General features: G+C 39.4%; 1 protein-coding gene across 10 annotated transcripts in view; it reads right to left on the reverse strand.

Moving 5' to 3' along the window:
* ZBTB20 (zinc finger and BTB domain containing 20) overlaps positions 1–22,807 on the reverse strand; it is a 487,426-nt gene that overhangs the window by 447,738 nt on the left and 16,881 nt on the right. For 5 of the 10 annotated variants that reach the window (XR_010073192.1, XM_063351303.1, XM_063351343.1 and 2 more), the window contains exon 1: positions 11,103–11,327. The exons of 1 other annotated variant lie outside the window; for it this stretch is intronic. The gene's annotated coding sequence lies outside the window, so the exon portion shown is untranslated. Of the gene's footprint in view, positions 1–5,408; positions 5,520–11,102; positions 11,328–11,375; positions 11,427–22,807 lie in introns of those variants that run through there. 4 more of the 10 variants (XM_063351312.1, XM_063351292.1, XM_063351320.1 and 1 more) reach the window with 4 other exon arrangements.

Consider the following 22,807-nt stretch of genomic DNA (forward strand, 5'->3'; position numbering starts at 1 on the left):
GTTGAATGCACAAACAATTCAGTTCCTCCTACTGTTCATTCTCTGACCGATGCCTCAGCAGCAATACATCTGTGTTCTGCGCAAATACACTACCTGCAAGCTTCAACAATTACTTCCATGTGCTTTGTTGCCACTGACAGTTTAAACAGAGAAGTAACAATCCTCTTTAAACGCTTGTGTCCAAAGAACCCTTAGGGGCTATTTTCTCCTTTACGCATTGCGGATCCCATAGAGGTCAACAGCAGTTGCACATACAAGCAATTATACATACAAGAAGCCCAGAACAACGTAACTGAAGGTACTTTTGTCTTTACTTGTGATAGCGAGCTTCAGTATTCTTTTGATGCCTATTTTGTGGAGCAAGCAACACAAGATTTGAGCCAGGTACAATATTTCCCTCTGATTATTATTGTACAAAAAGAGGTGACAGACTGGTCCAGTTTTTGACCTTCTGTGTCTTGGACAAAGCTAACGTTGCAGTTCATTTGGACATATCCAGCTGTGGGAAAGCCAGTTGGGGAAAAAAAAAACCAAAACATTTGTTGCTTACAAGTCTTTGAAGTTGCATTAACTGCGTTAAGAGAGTAATTATAAATAATAAGCAAACAAAACACCAAAAATAAGACTTTGTTGACATGTTGGTATGTTAAATGAGTTTGGCCTCAATTTTCAGTTACTGTAGGCTCTTTTTATCTCATTCTGAAAGTAGAAATAAGATTTCAATGGCAAAGAAGTTGCATATGTGTTACAGTACCACAATGGTGTACAAAAAGCCTAATGGTCTTTAATACAGCCAAGAATCATCTGAGCTTCCTTTGTTCATGGAACATGGTCTTTAGTTTTCCAAGTCCCATCTGCATGTACAATACACTGAGGAAGGAAGAAAGAAAGGCACCACTTCCTTTTTCTCTCTGTGCCTCGATTGTTCCTGATTAAAAAATGGAAATTATAATGTTGATTCAGCTACTGGAGTTAAGCAAAACTAAATTATAGCATTTAACGAAAGTAGTTAAGATATTTGAATAAGTTTCTTCAGAAATGCAAAGTGCTATTTATTCATATCAGCAGCTATCTCTGGCTAAACTGTCCTGGAACCCTTTGTGAGCATTCCCTTCTCCGGCTGAACTCAGCTGATAACTGCTCTCTGTTTTGAAGTAAGTGTGTCACTCCTTTATCTAAAAAAGCCTAGGAAAGACAGACAGAACTGGCACTTCTCTTTTTTGGGTAATGAGAACAAAGAAAAACAAAACAAAACAAAAAAAATCACACAAGGTCTCAGGATTAAACCTTTGCAGATAAGCAACAACAACAACAAAGACATCTTTTTGGATGTTAAATTCTTTGTAGGCTTTGCTTGGGCATTATGAGAATAATCACCAACACCTCCTAAAGGCAAGCCTTTTCATCAACTCCATAAGCTGAGATTTCAAGGAGATATCTGGTAAGAATCTTATTAATACACCTATGTATGCTGCCATAAGAGAGACAGTATCTAACAGCAAAAATGAGGTCAAATTCAGCAGCAGTGTCCTGAAGAAAATTGTCTCCTTGTCACAAATCACTTGTGGAGCACCATGCATCATCTTTACTGCGTCAGACGCATGCCAGCTGCAGCCAGTACGCTAGAAATACAAAGCTAAATTGAGCTCTTGGTTCAATATTGATTCTTTTAAATTTCAGGGAATTGGTTCACTTTTATACAAATGTAACCTAGGGCAAAATATGACCCATAAACATTTTAGCAGAGATGATGTACTTTAGGCTTTGGGACAACAGAGACACAGACATTCAGAAATTCCACGTGGAACTTCTTATCCCAAGAGTACAGTCCTCTGAAGATGATTATTGTATGATGATTATTCCAGCTCACTGCTCGTGAGGGAAAAGGAAAGGGCTGTGGCCTTGTCCCACCCCACTCTTGGCCCTACTCATACAGAATCCTGCTGCTAAATTTTTCTCCCCCTCTTGCCAGTGGGACCAAGTTAGCCCCTCTTTTTGCATGAAGTTCAGACTTTTTGTCCTCATTTCTTTGAGCAGCTCTGCCCCCTGCCTGTGTCTCAGCTTTTATTTCTTCTAGCTGCTCACATTCTTCCCAAACCTCCCTCCTAAATGCTCCATTTGTGTCCTTCTGCCACATTGCAGCCAATGTTCCACAGTAACATTACTCAACCATATTTTAACAACTCTTTGAAACAGCTTACAGACAACTAAACTGTGCTCCTGCACAACCAGTCCTAATCAGGAAACTCTATAAAAGTTCATTTTAGCTCACTTCCTTTTCGTTTTCCACTTTTTTCACCTGAAAAAGATGTGGAACAAAAATTAAATTAATTTCAGTAACAGATTAAATTCTCATGGGGCTGGATATGGATGTGATCTAGACAAGAGGGCTCTCACCCCACCACAGAGCCAGCTTTAACTGAGCTAGTTCAGTTATTAATAGCAGTTTGGTCCAGACAGCCTAGGGCTGACTGCAGTGAAAATAATGTAGCTCAGAACATATGCAAAATTCACCTGAGATCCAACATAATACAGTGGAACAGGGACAAACAGTTACTGCCATCTAAACTACTTAAGTAAACACTAGCTCTTAATCTCCATGAGGCGAAAACTTCCTCCAAAAAAAACCCCCCACCCAAATTCAAGACCTCAGGTGTCAGTGCTATTCTGACATGCCAGCAAAAGACCACAAGTATTCAAAAAACTTCACTGGGAGGCTAAAGCAAACCCATTAGAGTAAAGAGAGAGATTGCAATGCACTTTTAGGGTAATAAAAAGGCACAAATTTGAGAGGGAAAGATTCTTACAAGAATAATAAAGGTAGATAACACAGCTATAACTAATGGTCTCCCCACTGCCCTCAGAAGCTGATAAACATCATTATGCCTGTCTCGAAGACAAGTAACTGAGACACTGAGAAATGAAATGACTTGTTGAAAGTTACATAGAAAACCTGAAACAAACAACAAATCCTGCTTCCCTAATCAGTGGGTTATCCTCACCCGTACCTATGGTACCACAGCTTTGTGCCGACAAAAATATTTAAGATCTCTGCACCCATTAAGAAAAAAAAAAAAAAAAAAAAAAAAGAAAAAGTTGTCTCAAAAAGTATTAAGAAAGGCTTTGAATGGGATCCAGTCTCCTATAAAAAGGGACTCAGAGATTAGCAGAAAAAGAAAGCTAATTCCAGAATACAGAAATGCCCAGCACTAGGGAAAAATACTGAGTTTTCTCTTGTCCGGCAAAAAGTACAGCAAAGCACAACTGGCTTTTAACCTCATTCAGGAGCAGCTGCTTTCACAGCAGTGAAATGTTTCAGGCTGAGCCTGACTGCCGTAGTGGATAAATGATTTGAAGTTGCTATAGCTCAGAAAGACAAGCTCATTTAGGAAATGTCACTATCTTAAAAACACACTTTTTCTATCCAATTGGAGCAAGTTTTGAGCTTTCAAAGCTTGGCCATGGCTTGGAGAGGAAAATAAAAGCGGTATTTTTATTAAATGCTGGAAATTACAAAACACAGCTTGGACTTCAAACAGTCTGCCCATGAGCCAGGACAGGCTGGGCCTTCGCCGGCAACTCATGTCGCTTCTAATCTCTTGTGTAAGTCTAGCACTAGCAAAAGGTGCCAGATTGGTAGCCCCAGGCGCTGAATTCTCTATTTATCCCCAAAGCAGGTACAGCAGGAGGGCAAGCTACCATAGAGATAGCAACCCCTGCTACAATTCCTCACATTCAGGGACCTGGTGACAGGAGGGTGATGTGGTCTCAGTGCCGTACTGGTTTCCTGATGCCTTCACCATGACTGCCCACGTGAGGGCCAGTGCTCCGCACTATGTTTCAGGAGGATGGATTCCTAAACTGCACGGCCTATGAAAGCGAAATAATGGAGAATCATACTACAAGCATCCTCCGAGACACTTTGGGAAAGAAGAACCAGCGATTATTTTCTTTGCATTATGTTCAAGCCATCTCAAAATGAACAAATACTAGCGAGAGCGACAAGGCCAAAGAGAGTCAATGTACTGAGTACAAATGAGATTTATATGTGGCTTGAGTCACTCCAGCCAATTAGCTACCCACCAGGCTCTTTGGTTTATTGTCCCTACCGGATAAAGATTTAATAAGCAGTCACCTAGATGGGAAGCATGAGACTTGCAGAAAGGAAACTTTTCACTACTCTACGTGGAAAACTTGAGCCCAGTCCTGCAACAGCTCTGCACAGCTGATTCTCACCAACGTGTCAACGGCTGCGAGACGAGGCTCTTTATCATGACAGTCCACGTAGGTGGAAAATAAGGGGAAATACAGGACAATCTTTCATTATGTAATTACCATGTCAGAAATTTTCCACACATTCCAAATATTCTACAGGAATTAATAAAGCCTTCTTCAGGTTTTTTTTTTCCTCCAATACTCAGTCTTACCCAGGACTTAGAAATTTCTCATAGCATGAAAGTACAAAATGCTGGATTTTAAAAACTTATCTGCTGGGGAAATTTGCTGTGTAGGGAACATATTAAACAGTTCAGTCTATGTTTGGAAAAGAAATACAGATTCATCACAACGAGGAAGGATGTTCAAGAGTATCCTGAAAAAACAGCCGGTATTCAAGCCAAAGGACAGGATGAAGTGGGCACAACAGTATAAAGCTGACAAGCAGATTTAACTGACAGTGACAGAAAGATTCGGAAGCTGCCAAAGCCTAAGCTACACTGGGGCTTCTTCAGATACTACATGCACTAAAATTGAAAGTAAAAGCACCAATGAGAACATTTCTTAAAACTCCTTCAGATGGGAAAAATCCTAGAAGGAGCAGCAGCAGCAAAATGGAAAATACGAACTTTGAGAAATGATAGAAAAGGAAGTGCCTATCAAATATAGGTAAGACTGGAAACAAAGCAAAAAAGGCTGAATTACAGGACTGGACGTTTCATGACCTTTTTCAGCAATCATGCCTGGTATATAAGGCTTTAACATATTTTGTCAGAAGACTTCTTTCCCTGTTAATATTGCTCGTTGCGAGAGAGCTCAAAGCCATTCATTTAGACACAATTTTTGTAAGGCAGTGTCCCAGAGGGTGTGGCCCAGTCTCCTGGGAACAGCATTTGTTAGTTTCAAAGAACCAGCAGAGGGAGCACATTAGCAATTAAACATGGATTTCTTGTGTTCGTGCCTAAACAATGAGATTTTTTGGTTGGGTTTTTTGTTGTTTTGTTTTTATTCTCAGCATTCCTCTCTGTCACTAATGTCTGTGACTCACTTAGCTATCAAATTGCTAGGAGTTTTGGAGCCAAAGCCATGGAGAATAACAGGCTCCATGTCCACCCCGCATAAAATGACAGCGGACATAAGCTTTTACCGAGTTGTCTTTCTTTCCTCTCTCCCCATATCAACCTCCATCTTACCCGTTCCTGACATCCTGCCCATGAAATCTTGTGTTGCCACACGACGATCGCTCTCAAATTCCTGCACTGTGACCACTAACTTTCTAGCCAGAAAGAAAGGCATATGGATCTCTAGGGAGGAAAGAGAAATCAATAATTAACTTACAGTCGGCTGAAAGGACAACTCTGAAGTCCATAAGGCAACTTTCCCGGTCCTACTTTTGTATCCTCAAGGGACTGATCACACTTCCAACTATTGATGATTTTAGAAGCAAGATATTAGAAAGCTTGTCTTTTAGTCGGGAAAAAAACCCAAACCATGAGCAATTTCCATGCTGTATTTACCTCTGAATCAAATGGTACACTATACTTGCCTGCATTTTTAGCTCTACCACAATTCCAAGACAAATTTACTGTGGAACCGTAACATTAAGAGGTCATCTACAGGTGTAACTTACAGAATGGCACCACTTCCATCCTGTAAAGGATTTCCCATAGGTGCTCTGCAGAGGGTCAGATGCACTGCCCATTCAGGTTTCCTTCTCTCTTCGCTGTAGTTACCAACTCGTTTTAATACAGACTTGTAAAGCCACTGATTTGATACTAGATTAAACGTTCAGGAAGACGATATGGGTTTTGGTTCACCATTTGTACTGTCGTTTACATTTGTGCAAACTGGACATTAAATGTTACCTCGGGGTCTGCGTCCACAGAAAAGCACAGGAAAGGCATATGACACGAGGCATTGAAGAATAAAGTCCTAAAGACACTGACAGTGTCTGAATTAGGAAGGACTGATTTCTATTAGAATACCTGTCTTTCATAAAAGATGTTGACGAACAGCACCTGATAACAAGTACAGCACAGGCTACAAATCTGCCCTTCACAGGGCTGGTGGGGCAGGTTGTCGCTGATGGGAAGAGACCACTTCTTGGCATGAAAGGATTTCAGCCTTTGTGCTCGCATAGTCCATGGCCTTTCTTCTCATAGTGCCACCTAGTGCCAGCTCGGTCAGCGGTTCGTTTTTCTGCGAGGTGAACATCTGCCCCATCGGAAACAGGCTGGGACCCTCCACACTCATTTCACCAATGCCAAACCCCAGCTGTCGGAGCAACAGTATTTTTTCCTCCAAGGACAGCTCTATCCCACTAGCCCAGTTTCCCACTCCTATATTTTAACTACTTCAAGATATAGAGTCCTCACTGTACATGATAAAAGCTGAACTTTTTTCTTCTTGCAAACCTCTGCTACGCGTAGTAACCTGGCCCGCAGCATCAGCGGCCCTGGCTGCACCAGCAGCTATGGAAGAAGGATGTGGCGCATGTCCCCATGCTTCCGGTGACCATTTTACAAGACCCATCCACAAACAGAGCTCCTGCCAGCACCAGACAGTCAAAATGCCGTCGTAGTGCACGATGGCACCAAAGGGTTAGGTATAAAAATGCATGAAAACATGGAAGACGTAGGCAGTAATCACTCTGAAATGCCAGTTTTCTATTAGAGGAGAATTGGATCAGTGCTGTTAGAACTAAATATTAACTTTTAAGATAAATAATAACCAGGAATATAGGTAACACCGTCAAAGCAAAAACCATCCTGGACAAAAGCCTTTGCCTTTATTGACTCCTCACTGAAAGTTCGGTAAATCAGTGAAAACCTGTTCAGGTTAAAGCTGTACAGATATTACAAATATAACTCAAAATTTGGTGCATGGTTAAACGCTACTCTTTACCAAGAGAAACCTGGATTATTGGCATAGATAGATTACTAAAAATTCGATTTATTTTTCACAGTTTATAGTTTATTTTCTGAATTTTCTTGGGCCAAACTTAACAAAATCAGTGAAGTCCGTTTCACTTTGATTTGCCATAATTTTCCTTTTGCAGCACAGTTTGAACCGCAGACCCTACAGAGGGGACAAGTTATTCTTTAAAAACAACTATTTCCAGTGCATCGTTTGATTAAAAAAAAATTAAAAACATTTATAAAGGATTTGTATTTTCTAAAAGTTTTGCTTAAAAAAAATCTAAACATACTGAAGTTATATTTCAGTGTTTAGTTTTCCATTAACATTAACTCTTTCGGTAGAAGCTCTTCACCATACGGATCAGAGTGTAAAAAAGTCCTATAAAAAGAGACAGGAGCAAAACCAACTGAAATTGCTAAGTCCACAGCATGCCATCAATCTCTAAACAGAACTCCTATTCAAATCATTCTGCTTAAAATCTCATATGGTCTGCAAAAACGAACAGGGTTTTCTTGAAATGATTTAAATAACAATTTATCTAAGACTGTAATCTCTCTTGTATGGGATTTGTAAGCCATCCCACAGAATTCTCTAGCAGGGGACACTGTTCCCTATTTACATCAAAGTTTTATATAAATAATATTACTTTTTTTTTAATTTTCTGCAGCTGTTTTCCCTTATGAATAAGCTGGGCCTATGAAGAAAATGTGAAAATAGGAAAACTGTGAGTAATATTTATAATAATGATATATCCAACTCAGGAAATTGCTACAACTGTCTTTATCAAAATAAACAACATTGATATTTTTTCCCCCTTTAAGAGAAAAGCAAAATCCTCTACTATTAAAATTAATTTGACTTGATATTTGTTTGGTATTTGGATTTGCCTGTCTTATATCTCATTTTTAGTCCTGTTAAAAAAGAAAAAAAAAAGACACAACACAAAAACACACACACACAAAAAAGCCCAACAGCATTGCTTTTCGTCTCACAGGAGTGAGAGAGGCATATACGCACGCCATTCAGCCCAAAATTACTCTAGCTACAGGGCATGGCAAAGCATGAAATAACTGCTCCAGAGCACTTCCTCATGTGGGTGTGTTAGATAACTGTCTGCTCCAACGCTAAAATAAAGCGCACTGTGACCCAATCAACACCGCGAGCTCTGCTCCGCACAGCTGCCCAGGCTGCGGGCATGGGAACCCAGAGCACCCCACGCCGCCCCGCACACACCGCCCTGCCAAACTCAGTCCTACCCCCCCAGGCCAACAGGCTTGACGTTCCCAGGGTTCCAGCTACAGCATCATATGCTGGATTTAAGTTTACTTAGGCATACTTTACCCTTTGCTGCCGTGTTCAGATTGCAAGCGGACTTTGTGCTATTGAAAGGGGCTAAGATTTTTTTTTTTTCTAGAATATACTTAGGGTTCAAAGAAAATCAAATTCTCCTAGGCGAAAAAGTTTTTAAGATTAAAAAAAAAATAATCTTACTGGGTAATGAAAAAATGTTTTTCCTACTCCGACTCTCCTTCCCTGCTTGAGTTCTTCTTGTCTGGGGTTTTCATAAAATCAGGAGGTACCTTGTAGTCATTTTTAAAGTTTTTCAAAAATGTTAAAATGAGGCTGGGCTTCTGCTAAATGTACACGTAAAGAAGCCTGAGGACAGGTCCATGTGCCTTCCTACAAAAAATACGGACTGCTGAGGAATGTACACCTGCACTGGTTCAGGAAAAAATGACAGGTGCCTGAAAACCCATCCATCCCATGAGGGAGACGGCTGCTAACACTCCAGCTGCATCACTCTGGGCTGACCACCATCCAAAGGCATCAGCAACTCCACCTTTTAGACCCTACATTTTTGGCTTAAATTCAGCATCCCCTCTAAGCCCAAATCTGAGTTTCAAAGCTTGAGATTCAAACTTTAGGAGGGGAGGAAACACCTTGCTACAGTTAAGAGGTCATTTGACGCAATAAAAACATTTAAAGTCTATCAAAAAGTATTAAGTTAGAAGCTTGACTAAAAAGGAGGAGAAAAAAAATAGGAAGCAATGAATGTCATTCGGCAGCTAAGCTATGAGCCACCAATTCTTGGCACACTGATATATAAAACCTTGAAAAGTTTTGCTCAGGTTCTGGAAATAAAGCTGCTAATAAAATGGAGCAAGTACTTTCTGTAGTTGAAGTGCCAGTGAACAGATCTGCTGCTCTGGATTTCAATTAAATTAGTTTGTTCAGGGAGGAGGCACTTCTGTTGAAACTGGGGAGTCGTAAGTTAAAGGACAGCTAAAAAAAAAGCCCCAAACAACAGCATAAAAACCTGTTGGCAGCAAAAGTTCTCTCTGGCTGTAAAATAATGGATTTTTAAGAAACATTTCAAAGGATTTGAAGGTTTTGGAGAATCTCCTAGGCAGTCCCAGGTGGGTTGGGAATATTGCATTATGGACTTCTTTGTGCTAAGAGGAAGGCCTAATGCATGTTTTTAAGAAGTCCGCCTCTTGCTATTAAATAAATAATTTTCTATTAAAAAAGGTGATTGTTATTGTTGAGAGATCTCCACTGATCAGCGTCCATTTTATATAATTACTTAGGATTCTCCAGAACATTTTATGTAACTCACTTCCACTATCTCTTTTCTTTTTTTTTTTTTTTTGTTACCAGCAGAGTAGCAGTTTTACTCTCCAACAGAAATGACAGAAGCTCAGAAAAAAAGACCATTTCAAATGGATCAATTTAAGGAGTCTTTAGAACCCATGATAAATCTGAGCTCCAAAAACTCGACAATGCTAAATGGGCTATGAAATGCATCACAAATCCCTCCCCAGAAAAAAAGAAGAAAAAAAAAAGAAAAAAAAAGATTAATTCAGAGAAAAGCTTCAATGTTTGAAATTACAAATAAGCAGCATATTTGTGGAATGAAAATTGGTAAATAAATAGTTACTATTTCTGGACAAAATGGCTCGACAGATTTCATAATTTGCCACCACTGTAAAAAATATCTATTCCCTTCCCCCCTCCCTTCCCCGGCAGTACACACGGAAACACAAGCATAACCATGCATAAAGTGGGAGGGTGGGGGGCAGCCAAGGATACAAACTCCCTCTTAGAAAGTTTGAATTCTTATTAACCCAGTGATGCCTCCATAATGTTACATTAGATCAGCAACATAAAAGTTGGAATATACGTCTCCTTTCTTCCTAGTAAAGGAAACTGGAAAAATACTAATAATGAAAAATAGACGTTAAAAATATCCAGGAGGAAAAAGTACATGTACGATAACCAAAATTAACCCCCTCCGCCCCCACACCAAAACAGACAAACAGCAAAATCTCCAAATAAAAATCCTGTCAGAAGGAGTGGAACCTGCTTTCTCTTATTTTGCTTTTATTTACTGTATGCCAAGCACGGACTTTAAACTTACAGTATGCATATATATAGAAAACAAAGAACGAAAGTCACCGTTAGCCCTGGTCACCGGCATTACAGTTAAAAGTCATTGGCAAATACTAATAAAACCCCATTTAGCAGTAAATAAGGAGAACATGATATATGGACGGACAGATGGAACTGCATAAACAGAAAAGAAAAAGCAGAGAGACCCACAAACATACGGAGAGGGCTGTTTTAGAAGAGTGAAAGATATTGATTTACTTGGAACTAGTGTTGGAAAACAAACGTATTTGTTTCCTTCGTGATTAAAAAAAAAAAGTAATTAAAGTGAATCATAAGGGGGCACACCCTTAAATAAGTAAAAGGGGGGGAAACATTTGTAGAGGGTAAGGCCTTCTATAGATGTTCCGAATTTTAAGCTAGCAAATAGGTCTGGCAAACTTACATCTCTAAATTAAAAATCGAGGGGGGGTGGGGGGGGGGGGCGGGGGGGGGGGGGGGTAGAGAATAAAGAAGTGCTGGTGGTTGAGGGAGAGCAGAGGCTTTATTCTTTCATTTTTTATAAAAGTTGACTGGCCTACCTTGTTCCCCAGTCCTCAGTTTGTCTCCTCATAGTCGCTGTCTCCCTGGAAGTACAGTGTGAGTGGTAATGACTGCCTGCCTCCCTAATGAGTCCATTTTCCTGCTCTTGATGTTGTGTATATACACACACTGCAACCTACCTTACAAACCACAGAGACGGGAAAGGGAGAGGGAGCGAGAGAGAGCGAGCGAGAGCGAGCGAGAGTGCGAGAGACAGGGAGGGAGAGAGCCAGCGAGGGAGAGAAAGGCGCACACAGACAAAGCCCTCCTACCAGACAGCAGACAACCCTCCTTCCCCGATCCAGCAAAATACAACTCGGCTAATGCAGCAACAGGTTCAATACCGCCAGGCTGAGGCAGCCTAGAAAAGGTATAGGGGGCTGAGCAGGATCGCTGGCAAATAAACAGTTGCGTGCCGGCTGGCTCCACCTTTCTTATTTATGTTACAGGATGTTGGAATGCATTGTTTCAGACAGTCCATATAATTATCATAAATACATTTTTTGTGCATATTAGCGCGAAGCGCCGAAACGTATCAGCCATTCTGCTCTGTAACCTTATAGCTTTAACACATGCAGGGAAGGTGTAAACATATCTCTTTTGACAGGCAGACTACACAAAGCCCGCTGATGATTTTAAAGTCATGAGATCTTTCAAGAAAGACGCTCCTGAAGATAGGTTTCCCCAGACAATAGGGGAGCAGGGAAAATTGATCTTGATGAGGAAGAAGTCTTCGTGAGAGACTGCTCGGTAAACAATTGAAAAGAGAGGGCTATTCTCCCCAGCATTCCCTCCCTTCAAAAATATGTATTGGGAAGCTTCTACCCCTACAGCTATAATAATGTGCTGTGCTTATGTCTGAACAGGTGCAATGCATATAGTACATGGTGTTACAAGGACAGAAATAAATCTCTCAAGTAAAAAAACATTTTCCCAGTTGCAAACAGGCCAAGGTTATTTAAAATATAGGTCTAATTTGAAGAACGTTCTCCCCACTCCCTCTATTTTTCGGCTGGGGGGGTGGGGGGAGGGGGGGCTAGAGGGAAGGTGTGAAGGGGAGGCAAAGATGGGAAAATTAATATACGTGACTAGTTACTAGATTTTTATTTTTACAATATTCTGTCATATCTGAGGAAGATATATACTACTTCAAAAATTTTTTTCACTCAGCCCTGCCTCTCATCACATGTAAACTTAACGCTGTCACAAGAATTCTGTTGATTTTAATAACAACTCCAGGCATGTGAAAGTAGCAAGAGCAGGGAAACAAGATTTTGCACCTGTATTTCATCTTGGGACAAAGGTTCTCCAAGAACTTTCTCCACAGGGTAATTTTTAGATGGAGAAAATGGGTTCAAGGAAAAAAAAAAAAAGGTTAAGTGATATTCCCAAGGTTATGCTGTAAATTGGTGGAAAAACAGCCGAGAACCCAAATCTGATGCTTAACACAGAATTTGCTTGGAGTAACTCATACCCACCTAAAAGTTAAGTGTCCTTAGCTAAGCCAGTTGTGTAGGCTCCCTCTATTGTCAGTGGAGAGACAGGCACCTCCCAAAAGCAATTCATCCCAGCTTTCTCTCTCAACTGAGGAGGGAGCCTACACAACTAAATTAGGCTAGGCAGCTAGCTTGTAGTTGGCTAAAATTAAGTAAAATGAATCTCACTTTTGATCTAAAGCTCTATTACAACATCCTGCTTCCCAAAATGCATTTTTATTATCACATTTATTATTAGGCAATATACGCCTAAATTGTAGTGATCGAAAAGGGATAGCCTGCTGACTATAAGAGATAGGTAAACTCCCTAGATTCATGGGTTTGTACCCTCAGGCTGGCTGGATATTCATGATTCACACAGTCTTTATAATATTAACCAGCCTGGTGACTGGTGAATTTGATTAGTTTTGTTCACTGGTAGCTGCTACACTTTTTTTGTATTTATTTCGCTTATAAACATTCTGTTTTCATCCAGATGTACAGTAAATACAGAAGGATTAAGTAATTTTTTTTCAAAAGGTTAATTTTCATTAGTGTTTTCATCAAAACACAGCCTTTCTTACCTTAGGGTAAAATATAAAGAATAAAAAGCTTTATTAGGTGACTTAGTTCAATTCGTTCTGTAATGTGTAGCTACATATACACCTGGCATATGTAGAGGCAGCTCTATAAGTTACTCCAAATATATATTGCAAAAATTTAGCCCTATTACATATTTGCTTCTCTGGACTTTATGACCATATCACTTTATTGAAGGGTATGCAAGGTCAGGAAAGCAGAAGGAGCACTTGGAGACTTTGCTTCTAACTGTGGCAACTTGATTTGGCTGTGTATGTGCCAATTGACCATTCACTGCCTCAGTTTTTCCATCTGTAAAATGGACTCAAGTGTAGTTTCATGAGCAGATGGTACCATAAATATATGAGATGCTTCATCTTCCTATCTCAGCCTGACATCTCTCAGAGTTTAATGATGGAGAACATTATGGGAAAAATATAAATACTTTATCAAGGGGACCTGATCAAAGCCAGTTGATGAAAAGTTTTTATATACTTCTATTCAGTTCATATAACAGGAATAGTCTCTGAATTTAAAATTTAAAAACTACATCTACACCAGAATGAGGATATCAGATGGAAGAAGTTCTTAGTACTCTGGAACATTTGACCCCAACCTAACATTCATTCCTCAGTCCTAACTACCTTATACATACAAATCTGAAGAGAAATTAAAAATGTGCCAAGTTTGGATAAAATACAGACTTGAACCCTTCAAATTTAACAAACATTCAGGTTGAAAACTGAGTACTAAGTTGGAAATACTTAAATTCAAAAAATGTTCAGATTTACAATTGATCCAGATCCAAAACCTCGAAGTTGGGAGGCATCTAGATCCTTACTTCCTGTAACTTTCTAGAAATGTCATATATGTATCTGAACCAGGATCACAGGCCAAAATACCCTCATATTTTGAGGAAGCCTGAATCTCAGTAAGAACACTTAGAACTGAGCCCGATTCCATACAGTTATGGCAATGCTTAGAGCCAGACCCAAACTGGAACCCAAAGCCACCCCTTCCAAAGTTGCATGGTGTTTGTATAGATGCAGAACTGTAGAACTAAAACCAAACACTTTCAAACCTCAAGATGAAGTAGATTCCAACAAATATGAAGTAGCAAATATGAAGTAGATTCGAACTTAAGCTAGTTTTGGCCCTCAATCAGAAATTAATCCAATTAGCCATAATCTTTATAAAATCCAAACATCTGTCTGACCTGAATGAAAAGTCCCACAAGATGTGATCTGCACAACTGATTCCTTGCCCATGAGTCTTTCTAAATGGATCCAAACCATCAATGGTCCGATTCTCTGTTGTCTTATAAATCATTCAGTCTCTACCTAAATCATAGAAAAAGAGCATTAAAAAATCCTGAGCCATGCAACTGAACGGTGAATCCTGATTTAACATTTTGCCAACATAAAAATGTTTCCCTGTTTCCTTGATTCAAAATGCTCAATGAGAGCCTGCTCACTATCATGCCACGTTCCCATGGGCCTGCAATCCATCCTTTCCATTAAGTGTGCAGGTCAATGGCTACGTACTTGGTTCACTTGCAGGAAGAGGAAAGACTACATTTAACTGCCAATGGCTTTCAGCTCTATCACAGGACTGGACGCACACCTGCCATGTGGTGGTGAGGGCCTGCATGGCACTCACATGGCTGGCCTACACTTGGCCACACAACAGAACAGGCAAGCAAACCCTTGTCACGTGCCCAGGAACATACCTCTGCCATGGCAGAGACACCAACGTTTGGTTATGCCACACATGGGGTCACCCCACAAGAAACTGGCTGGGACAGAGGACTCCCAGCCATCTTAGGAGAAAGCTGCATTATCCATCCTGAATGCAAGAACAGGCAATGCTGGTCTACCCAGTAGATGATACTCATGGTTTTCTTTTTCTGTAAACTTATCTTCTCAGTTCAGAGTTAATCTGTAGCAACTGTCATTAGGGAGGCAAAGGAGCCCCAACACCACTAGCAAAGCCTTAAAAAGAATGAAAACATGACTAGCACCATAAAGCAGGTGGAAAATTCTGGTGCTTAGCACAGCAGGGGCACCCATCTACAGTTCTCCCAAGGAGCTGCAGAGCCCTAAGAACACCCTGATCTTCAGTAGTAAGGGGGAGACAGGAAAAATCAAACTGTCCACCAGAACCGTGAAAGTCTTTGTTGCAAATGACAAAATTCTGGATGACAGACTGAGAGGGAAGGAAGGTGCTTCAGTGCCAAACAACATATTCTATAGTTCTCAGGTCTTTTTATGTTGCCAGGCACACCAACATTCTGAGTTTAAACATATCTTTTTGGCAACCACAACTGGAAAAGGAGTCACAGCATCATATAGCCATGTCTGAGGCCACGAGCTACTTCCTTTGGAAAAAAAAAAAAAAAAAAAAAAAATTGGCCTCTTAGCAGTTATCTAAGGGCTGATTTTCAAATTCCAAAGAAACTCGAGTGGAACTGACTCCCTGAACTGGTTGGGTATCCTGCCCATCCTTGTGGTGGCTTAACACACTGGTTTTGATGTACTCCACATACCTGCCCTACAACAGTTCCATAAATGGAACATCTGCTTTACTAGAATCCTAAGGATTGTTCTTAGAAATGAGACTGGTTTAACACCATAATGGTGGCAAAAATCCCAGGCAAATTTCTGTCGCAATTCTCTTTCAGATGGTATAGGCAGGACCTAGAAACGCAGCAACATGTCTGAACTTGATTGCTTCCACTTAGTCCCCTTCACCACATACACAGATCTCCTAGACTCCCCTGGTATATCACACCATCATGTTGCCAGCCCAACAGGATTGGTGATTCAGATGTCTCTACTGGTGTCCTGCAGTGTCTCTGCAACTTTGTTCAAACGTAATGAGAAAGATGCCAATTAAAAAAGCACAAGAGTCCTGCAGCGTGGCAGGCTGATTCAAATTAGATACCTGTATGAAGTGATTAAAAATAGGTTTTCTAAACCTGAAGGTAACAGGAGGACAGTATGTTTGATTTACATCAGCAGGGGTCAACAAAAACGTAGAAGAACCACACAAAAGCTCTTTATCCCTGCAGATTTACTGGTGAAGATGCTGAAGACAGGAGGAGAGAAATACGGCGCACTTCTGGTGTCTTTCAATATGCAAAGAATCTCAATTGCTCTCCAATCTCAGCAGTCATTACTTACTGCCAGACCTCCAACTAAGTAATACTTTCCTTTTATTCAGCAACTTTGATCCATCATGCCATGGTTCAGTTGCACATACACATTAACAAATCAAATCTGAACTTCCTTTGGCAAAAAGCTACTGTCATTCCCATTTTACAGATAGTAAAAACTAAATGTAAAGAGTTAACCACTCTGTTGAGAACAGAGAAGTGAGATTGCAATGTCAGGCTTTCCTGATCAGAAGTTCAGGCTATGCTGCCTCTATGGATCAGGCTCTCAAACAGTCCAATTGATTGGCCAGACTGGGGTGCACTTGCTGAACCAGAACTGTTTTTTCTAGTGTTGTTTGTTTGTTGTTTTTTGGTGTTTTTTTTTTAATCCCAGAATGTCCTGAATAATAGATCAAAGGCAAAGCTGGTACGTCTCCAACAGTTTCAGTGGATTTGTGAAAACCTGTCTGCAAGTAATATGTCCCAAGTACCATAAACGCTCACTTTCTTTTATGATGACACTACCAGCACTTTGGTAAAGGAACACACTGCACAATGACTGATCCTTTACAACCCTTAGTCCATTTTGCACAAAGGCTGCAAAACGGTGTTTCCACTGAATAATAATCCCATGTCAGATACAACAGTACTGCATTACTCTAGTACTGAGTTGGGTAAATATTGCTGCTACATCAGTAAATTGTGACAGTGAGAGCTAGGCAATATAAGACATTTTGTCCCAACAAAGCCAATCCCTTGCTTCTATACCCATTAACATTGGTGTGTATCAATCACCACCTACAGGGACTGAGTCCTCATAAAACAAACTCCAGAAGACCAGCATCATACCAATATACCATTTTCCAATTCAAAAACCAAAACCACACAAAAAGTCCTCAGACTCCCACATGCTTTATCCCCATCTCCCCGTTACACACACACGCACTTGGGATGTTCATGTGTTAGCTTTCTGTCTTGGACATGTGGACTGCGTTGTAATTATTTAACACCTAACAACCTGCAGTTACGTATGTGGCCTCGGCTGTGTATATGTTCATCCTCTTCACTTACACAGTGCTGGGATATTACCTTTATTTGCATCAACAGGCCATTTGTGACCAATTTAGCCGTTGAGCTAACATGTAAGGCCCTCATCCAAGCTGTGGAATTACAATGGAATCGGATCTTGTTACACAGCTTACTGCATCGTATGGTGCACCCTCTATTATACAACAATATGGTTCCCAAAGGTTACCTATAATTCAATTATAAAGAGTCATGTTGCAGTTCCATCAACATTTAAGGACTAGAAGTTTGATGATTTCCTTATGGAAATCCATACTGAATCCATCCAAAATGGAACAAGTAGTTTTAAAAAGTATTTTTACCATCTGAAAGGAGCTACAGTAACAAACAAGTCAGGATGCACATCCATCACTCTCTTCTACCAGATAACTAGGATGCCTATCAAAGATTTCTATTTTTGTCCCAGAAAGTTAGGGAGCATGCAGGAGAATTTGATTGCTGTCGTAATGGTAGACGGTTATGACACAAACCACAGTGAAAATGCTGAAGCTCTAGGTGGCCATCACTTCATTTTTACCCTCTTTAAATAGTAGAAGGAAAAAAAAAAACAACAAACCAAAACAAACTTCTGCAACTCTAGTGATTGTCATATCAGTTGAGATGCACTAGGTTTATCATGAATGAAAATCTGATCTAGAGGGGGAAAAAAAAGAGAGAGCCATCAGTAGCAATAGTTTCGAACCTGTTATTTTACCCTCTGGGTGCAACTGAATATTTTCATAAGCTTATAAGCATGAAGCCATTCTACCTGGAAAATATGTATGTTAGTATTTTGAAAGATGTTACTCTTCCAAGAGGTACTTATCTTCTAGTTTAGAATATCACATCTGAGAGTATTGCCCCCCAAATGAATAGCCAGTTCTGGGAAAATAAAAACAAAAATGCAATTTAAGTGTATCAGATGTACAAAGACAGAAATTCCATACTTTAACTTTAATTTGATTGACTATACATGAAGTGGACAAAAAACATCTCTACAGAAAAGAGACAAACAGTATTGAAACTTCAAACATCAAAAAAATCTTGAATAGGTTCTAAAAGTTGCATGATTGTTTTAAAAGGCAGGGATTTTTTTTTCTTTTTTAAATCTCTATTATGCTCCCAAGTACTTTTAAAGCTTTTCTATGCAATTATAAAAACTAGAAAATTATTTATTTATTTTCTTAAAGCAAAGGCTATATGGCCAACATAAAAAAACTAAAAATAAGTCAGAGCATGTACAGTAATGCTGTAATATTTGAAAAGAGCAACACTAAGTGCCATTAATCATCTAATACTTCACCATGAAATCCCTTCAGCTGATACAGGATTATTTTCCTCAAATATAGGCACTGTGTGAAAGTTCCTATATAAGATTTTTCTCCATGTATTCTAGGTAAGGGGAAACCAATGCATTTACCAGGCAGACTGAAGTTGTAAGTTACTGAAGAAGCTAGACTTTTCCTCAGAGCTGTGTGGCTTGTATCACACTTTGAAGCAGCTCAGCACAAAATTTCACCCTTGGACTCAGATTCAGATGTCCCAAATTCCTGCTAGGTCAGCATGCTTAGTGTTTCTGCATGTATGCCCCTAAAATCCCACAGCCAGCTAATAGAAAATATCAGACACAGGGACTTGGGGGTGTTCAGGCCACTGTCTGACCTCTAAGTGTATAGAAGTGCCTGATTCTCTTTTGGGGCAAACTAAATATTACAGATACCATGAAGTAAAGAAATGGAAATGAATAAAACATCAAACAAAGGTTTATCCTTGTTATTGTGAGAAGCCCACTCCAAGAAAAAACTTAACTGCTGACCTCCGTATCAAACACATAGGGAATACTAGTAAGGATGCAACCATTTTACTAGCACTACCACCGCCAAAATTAAGTACAAAAGTTTCACTTTCACAAACCTTGATTATCTGAAGACCACCTCAGGGGGATCATTTTTCTGTGTCGGTGGGCAGGATTCATCATCTTTGCAACTTTTAGTCAAAGATGTTTCTGAAGAATAAAAAACTCGATGTACTAGATGTAATAAAGAAAAGGAATGTCCTGGTCTGAATATTTTTTTTACTTTATATAAGGTAAGTCCTCTTAGAAAAACTAGCCAAGACTGGTTCCAATTAGTCCTTTAGTTTTAGCCTAAAGGAGAATATTTTTAGATAATCTGAACACAGTTTGCTCAGCTGTTTTAAAGGACACATTGAGGTGCATTTATTTTCCTGAAATATTAATCTAAATTCATTTTTTAAGGAAAAGATGAAAGAATTTATTATTTAAAGACAAAGAAATGAAAAGTGAAAAGTTGTATTAACTGAAAATTAAGCCTCAGGTCTTCTTTTACATAACAGCAGCGATAAGAGCCTTTCTTTCGATCAGACCTATAAAAATTGGAAGATCTGGTGAGGTTAGTGGTGGTGTGAGCCTGACAGAAATTAGGTTGGGTATCCTATAGACAAACAACTATTTCATTTTGCCTGTATTTGAACAAAAGGGTCTTTCATTACAGAACTAGAACATGCAGAACAAGGTGACATAATATTTTCAAAATGATATAATGGAAACAAAGTGTACCAACTTCAGTGCTACTCTTCAGTCAAGTTTTGTAATGAGCCCGAGTTAGATATGATTTTATGGTCAAAGGGCTCCTTTTCTATAACTTTCTTTGCAATTATTAGCTATGATTGCAATATTTGGTATTGCTACCAAGATGGTCTATGATTACGTAATGAGAGATCCCCTTTGTAATATCTGAACAATTAGGCATAATTAAGTTTGTCATTTCCTGATTTTTGAGTAAATAAAGAATCAGTGTTAATATTGCACTAATCAGCACTAACTAACATTTAATTTGTTTTGTTTCAAAATCAGAGGTCACATTGTGAAACCATTTGATAGTATGCAATGAAAAAAACCCCAACAAAATAAACAGAAGTTGGAATAAAGATAACTTTATATTAACTGGTACTTTGCTGTCCTACTGTTCCATTTGTTGAGTTGTCTTGAAGCCAACAAAATATCGGTGAGAATACGGATACAAATATGACTTTCAGTACTCTCTGTTGTGGTCTCAGAATGAATCGACATTTGTTTTTACCACGCTGTGATAACATCACAGATGTTAGAATCATAAATGGCAGTATACCTTAAAGCTTTCTGTTTCAGAAACAAAGGTTCTACCACTACAGCTAAATGAAAGTCTCGACTAGCTTCAGTAGACCACTTGTGGGCCAGGAACCAAATGAGGCAAAAATCATGTCTGATAGAAAACGCACATAAATATGAAGCTATATACATCATGCATTCATCCAACTGAGTTTCAATCTGTAATTCCTAGGGATTCATACAGTAAAGCTGTAACACACCATAAAAATCCACTGGGGATTATCAGATATGGGTTTATGGGGGAAATTGGGAGTGCCCTGTTAAAGGCTACCTGGTGCAAGACATCTATTCTCAGTCACGAGAACTGGGACTGCCTGTTCAGGCACTGCATCCAGCTTATGCATGCATCTAGTGCTGATAATCATTAAAAAAAAGGTAGTCATAGGGTTATAATGAAGAGAATTTATGGGGCGTTACTCTCCCAAACTGTGGTCTCAATCTAAACACTACTCAGGGCTCAAGGTATCAAAATATGACAACAATGCTCAAGGTCTCTGTAACAGGATTATCTCTTTTCTCTTCCTGCCTTATTTCTTGAAAGTAAAACCAACAGTAAAACAACAAATAGTTTTAACATTTAAATGAATGTCAATAGTCTTCAGAGTCAACACTGCTTCAAACATCCAAGACTTATTGTATTAGGAGGCTGACTGCAAATAACCAAGTGTCAGCTCACATCTAGTGCAATCTTTAATTAGAACTTCACAGTCAAGCAGGCTACAAGCTTTTTACCTCCTAAATTAAAGCTGTAATTTTGGAGCACAAAAAGTCAACCACCAGGGAAAAAAGCACCAGTTTACCATACTCCTAAAAGTCAGCTGTCTGACCCCTGTCTCAAAATATGAAGGACACAAATTACATAATTTTCTGGAGAAGCCACAACATAACAATTTCTATAATTTTTTGGTGTTAGGTACTTAATGATGTTGGATGTTCTTTGGGATTACTTTACAGGCTACTCCTCTGAGAAAATAAAAGTTATGTGCAAGACAAATGAAACCAAAGAGTTGACTTAAAGGCTCTCAGCACTATCCACAGGTCTCAAAGCTCAAGATTATCCATCCCTACCTATGGCAAGAGCTCCCTTTCAGAGGAACAAGAATATTTGCTTCACAATAGCTCAAAGGTGTTCAAATCCCTGCAAGATACTAACACTATATTCCATTCATTTTAATGGAAAATAGATGTCCAAATTCCCAAAGACAGCCCTTTTACCATTGGGCCCAAAGAAACAGATTACATGAAAATATCTTTTTATCACAAGAGAAGACAGGAAAAAAAAATTCCAATTAAAATTGATGGAGTTGATCGAAGAATGAAAGCCAACAAGGAGCAGACAGGCAAAATGGGGAATAAAATAAGGGAAAAGTGCAAAAAGTTATCTCATTCCCCTCAAGGAGTATAAAAAAAAATCTGCCTACAAGAGTAAAAGAAGGCATTTGCAATTTTTTTTCTAACAGCTTAAAGAAGTGTAGATTAAAGAGTAGGAAGCATGTTGAAATGAAAATTGTGGCAGACAATAAACTTGAAGTAAAACATTGTAACTTGAATTACTCCATTGTCACAATTAAATGGCGAGGAAGCACTCCAGTGTTTTAGGAGTAGCCATAAGCACCCTTAACTCCATGGATTTGAGTTTGCATGAAAGTCCCTTCGTCTCCACTACAGTAAAAAACAGCCTTAACCCCATTCCTCATACTCCAACTCCCTCCTGCTAACGTAGCCTTTCAGTACTCAGTCGTCTCATGTGCACTCAAGACTAGATCAAGCCCTGGGAATTTCTGAGCGGAGCTCTGGACCTAAAACCATCCCTGTGGGGACAAGGAAGTACTCGGTGGATGAAGAGCAGACCATCCCACACATTCTCCTGCTGTAGCCAGGCTCTCAATACACAGAAAGCTTCTTGGGACTTCTCACAGTACCCAGTAAATCCTTCTCACTCTTAAAGCAGTATGTGTACCCTCATCTTTGAGAAAATGTCAATAAACAATTTAAATGAAGTGTTACTTGAGAGACTGATAGATTTCACTTAACAGAACTACATCTAATACTGCACAGAGAGTGTAATACTGACACACAGATGCATACTGCTCTGCAGCCATGAGAGAGATTGAAAAAAAAAAAAAGCAATAAGCTATAGAGGATCACTAAAAATGCCAATGACAAACGTGAACAAAAGCACATGAACAAATTGTATGGTACTGTTAAATTAGCGTATTTCTCTCTTTTCAGCAACTGAAAGCATCTGAGGAACACTGGCTT

The sequence above is a fragment of the Chroicocephalus ridibundus genome, chromosome 1 (assembly GCF_963924245.1).
Source record: "Chroicocephalus ridibundus chromosome 1, bChrRid1.1, whole genome shotgun sequence".
Taxonomy (NCBI): Eukaryota; Metazoa; Chordata; class Aves; order Charadriiformes; family Laridae; genus Chroicocephalus; species Chroicocephalus ridibundus.